This window comes from Armigeres subalbatus, chromosome 2 (genome assembly GCF_024139115.2).
Source record: "Armigeres subalbatus isolate Guangzhou_Male chromosome 2, GZ_Asu_2, whole genome shotgun sequence".
Lineage (NCBI taxonomy): Eukaryota > Metazoa > Arthropoda > Insecta > Diptera > Culicidae > Armigeres > Armigeres subalbatus.
Genome location: NC_085140.1, coordinates 77758492 through 77763327, shown reverse-complemented (window position 1 = coordinate 77763327; position 4836 = coordinate 77758492).

Sequence of the window (4836 nt, the reverse complement as noted above, 5' to 3'; positions counted from 1 at the left end):
TTTTCCGCTGCGAACGTGTCCGGAATATCTGGAGATATCAACGAAGTCGAATTAGAGAACAAGTAGCTACATTACAAAGACTTGAACCAGAAGATATTGTGTATCCTAATCTTCGAAATTATAGGCGCACTTCTCAAAAATTTATAATTGAAGCACTAGGGAAATACTTTTGCTATGTAACAGAAACACATCCAAAAGACTTAGGGTTAACAAATTTTATATTTTACCTCTATGTAAATCACTAACTTGACAATAGAATGAAATTTTACAAAAAAAAGTAGAAGGTTGTATCCGAGACACGACCGCTAAATGGACGTAGGATTACGTGAAGTGTGGAAGATTTTATTTTGAAATTTGGAATATATTCCTTGGGGCTGATTTTCGAAGATGGGGCTGTAAATTCAATCTGGGTTGAAGTAACCTCGGCATGTCTCATATCCTGGAAATTAATGGGCGAAAACCCGATTGTTACTATAAACTCATTTCGGTTTATAACTATAAGCACAGTATTAAAGAAACAGAAGATCGGTAAACAACAACCTTAACAACAACTTCCTCTGTGAATATTTGGTAGCCCTGAAAAGGGCCGTTTGTTTATGTTGGCTTGAAGCCTTTGAAGCTTGAAGAAGTGATGTACGCCGTGGTCCCGATGAATGTTAAAGGCTGTATCAATGCACTGTTGGGCTGAATCTGTAGAAAACGGAGAAAAGAACAAAACGGAAAGAATGTTTCATATTAAATACATTATGATCCAAATATAAATTTAGTTACCAAATACTCAAGCTATATTTTCAGGAGCAATTATCTATTTTTGCTACGGACTGTACGGCTGATGTCAATGATTGGTCATTCAGGTTGAAATCGAACGTTTTGACAGATGAACAACGACGATCAGTGACGTTAATTCATTTCACTGGTATGGCATTGGTTCTAGAATAAAATAACATAACTGATGAAGAGAACTATGTTTAATTCTAAATCATTAGTTTTACCTCGGGATACCGCAAGAATCGACAAAATAGGCCGGCGGTAGGAGAAGTACGTGCAGTATCTCCTGCATTCCACACTTACGTTCCGGGTGAACGTTAGATCGAGACATGTGCCACCCAGAGTAGTCGCTATAGTTGGATCCGAAGCATAATCCAGATAGAGAAACTGCTTCATGAACCAGATGAAATCTCTGTAGGTTCTTAGATTAGTAGGTGCTGGATGATATTCGATTGAAAATTTACTCAACTGTTAGCAATTTTCATATTTATTTGAATGCGGCGTTGTTCTGTTGCTCTCAAGCAATTATGAATTGCACTTTGAAGAAAATTCGCTTCAGCTCAAACTTCTCCCATGTGATATGATGGTTATGATAAGAACCAATTTGTTTTCCACAATACGCCTGTCCAATTACAAGCAGCAACAAAGCTTATGATTTGTACTTTGAAAAATATTTGTCTCGGCTCAATCTTCTCTCGTGTGAAATTATGATTCTGAAAAGAACACATTTGTTTTCAGTAATGCACCTTCCCAATCACAAGCAGCGACAAAACCGAAGCAGAATCTAGAGAAAATTTCGTTTCATTGCTACTGACCCCAATGTCAGCCACTCGATAAGTTACCGCTAAAACGCGATAGACACCATCCATGCGAATCAATTTTAGCAGCATCCCCCTACGAAGAGCGCTTGCGCTGCTGCCGACGCCAAGCGATTATAATTTGCACTTTGAAGTAGTAAAAGAAGAAGAAGAAGAGTCCCTGGTTATGTACGAAAGCACTGGCATCGAACAAAAAAAGGGCGGTGCAAGCAAGCCGATGCCAAACGATTATAATTTGCACTTTGAAGAAGTAAAAGAAGAAGGAGAAGAAGAGGCCCTGGTTATGTACGAAAGCAGTGGCATCGAACGAAAGAAAGGTGGAGCAAGCAAGCCGATGCCAATGATACGGCTCCCAAATGGGGGGGGGGGGGCTCGGACTCCATGCAAACGTATTCTGACCAGCCGTACTCTGGTTTTCTCGGAAAATCGGCAGGACAATTGCATCGCAGTGCCAACCAGACATCACCGGTGGTGGAAAGGCTGCGGAGAAGGTAACAGCAATGATGGTTGCTACGGGCGATGGCAGTGACGATAATTGCTACGAGCGGCGGCAGCAAGGCTCAAAGAAACGTCATCAAGGGCGTCTTATCGAAGGCTTCGAGCATTATAAACAACCTCGTAAATGACATCTTCGTGCGTGTCGAGCTGGCGAAGCCCGCCGTTTCGGTGTCAGTCGTAAGTCAGCTCCTAGTGAATGAACGAAGAAGTAGCTTCACTTAAAACGGCCCTTTTCAGGGCCACAGTCCCACTCAAAGAGGAGAGGAGTTTTCTTACCGCGCACGCCGGAAATCAAAATTTTGAAATGAATTTCCACTACTGATGCCACTGTCAGCCAATTTATGATTTGCCGCTGGAACACGATAGACGTCATCCATTCTAATACATTGTTTTGCAACGTCTCCATGCAAGGAGCGCATGGGCTGCTACCGACAAAGAATTTTGCCCGTCACCAAGTGATTATGATTTGCATTTTTTGCAGATTTTTGTGTAAAAAGATGATTTCTCGTGTAAAAAGATGATTTTGTTACCAATGACGCGCCTTTCCAATAATAAACAGCAAGTATACCGAAATTAGAATCTTGGGAAATCTCATTTGACCGCTTATGCGACTCAATGATGTGAGACGTCATCATTGTTTACTTCCCGCACTTTTACTGCTACCTTTTCCAACTTTCTACCGTCGCCAAGCGGTTATGATGTGCACTTTGAAGAACATATTTCGGCTCTACCTTCTCTTGCGTACAATGGTAGATTTGACAAGAATCGATTTTGATCCACAATGCGCCTTTCTAATAATTCATAGCAAACAAACGATAGTCCGTACCTTGCGTAAAAATTTCTCTGCTAAATAGCCACTATCAGGCTTGTAAAATGTCATCTGCATGTCATTTGGCTAATTTGTTCATAACTTTCTTCGGAAGCCAAATATAATTCAAAATTTTAGATGCACGCATAACGCTTGAGTAGTGCTATAATTTTGTCCAAAGGTACATTGCTCTAAATATAACATCTGAGGCTAGAGAGTGAAATCTCTCCAAAATGTCACGTGTCATTTGACATAATGTCATTTGAATGACATTTTGCCTTCCACGCCCCAGATTACATATTTACAGTAATTTCTTGTTAGACAAAGGTGTAGCCACATTTAAGCGCTATAAGTTCGCCATACTTGATAGTTGATAGCTAACTACTGAAAAAAGTTCTGGGAAAATTATGAAAAAGAATGCAAATGACATTTTACAACACTGGCCACTATTTAGAAAACATTTTCAGTGGCGCCACTGGTATCCGGGGACCGTAATCGATGCCATTTTTGCAATCAACTCTTTCTTCTCATAAAATTTTGGTCCTGAGAAGAACCGATTTTCTTTCCACAATGCGCCACTAACAGTAACTAAACGATAGTCCGAAGATTGTTGCTTTTGGCGATGGCCTCTCGATGTTCCGCTTTCTGCTGAGACTGCTGCTACGGGCGTCATCGTTGTGCCCGCTCTCCGAGAAAATTTAATTGCACGATTGACATCTTGCGATGAAACCGTCTAAGACGAATTAAGTACTGTCCATTTAATTCCACCAGTTAATTTTCGTTATCTTTGCAGATACGTATTTCGACCACAACTGTGTGGTCGTCTTCAGTGTCTTGTACTTGACTCGACTTGTCAAGTCAAGTACAAGACACTGAAGTCAAGTACAAGACACTGAATTCGACCACACAGTTGTGGTCGAAATACGTATCTGCAAAGATAACGAAAATTAACTGGTGGAATTAAATGGACAGTACTTAATTCGTCTTAGACGGTTTAATACATTCCACTAAAAGCTTAATATATTTTTCTGATCTTGCGATGCACATACGCGATTAGTTGGTTTACCGATTTTCCAGTGCCCAGTAAAATTCTATTTTTCAATAGTTTAGCACCTTGAATGCATTTTTTCGATAGTTGAGCAAAATCTTAAAGAGTTCGTCTATCGATTAACACCAAAATCTTTAGAATCGGTTGAAAGACGGCTGAGTTATTAGCCCTTACTTCCTGACCACTTTTCGTGACGGTCCCAGATTTGAAACTGCAGAATGACCCCCCTATGTTCCGGAAAGACGTAATCCTACGTCAAAAAATCACATGCTTTCTTAACGGAAAACCCTTCCGTCAGACCTTAAGAGGAAAGCCTGAAAGTAGGCAATAAAATGTTTGGTTGTGATTTGTCCCAAGTTTGTTCCAGACACAGACATCGAATCGTTGATGCCAAATGGAATTGATTCGAGGCGCCCAAATAGGATAAGAATCCTACACAAAAGCTCAGCTATGAATAAGAATGGGCGTTTTTCAAAAAAAATATCGATGATGGCGCGTTGATATTTTTAATGGTAACAGATCGATTCTCGATTAAAATTGACCCTGAAATATCGATTCCCCAAAAATCGATGCAAGAGCAAAAAAAAATTTTTATTCAAACATTTATTCAAATTCCAAATCATACATTATTCAGTAACGCATGGTCATCCATCGGTCTGGTGGTCTACAGATCGTCGTCAAACGATCCCATGAATGCTAGACGTGACATTCGCTGCGGATTCAACTTGTACCGGTTCTCCATTGTATTTACTGTTTTTGAAAAAAGTCTTTCGGAGGAAACCGAAGTGACCATCCGCGATAGGAAGCTACACGCAATCGGGTACACATGAGGATACTCGCTTTTAATAGTTTCCCAAACTTTAAGCGGATCGGAAGTTAGCGGAACTACCGGTTGA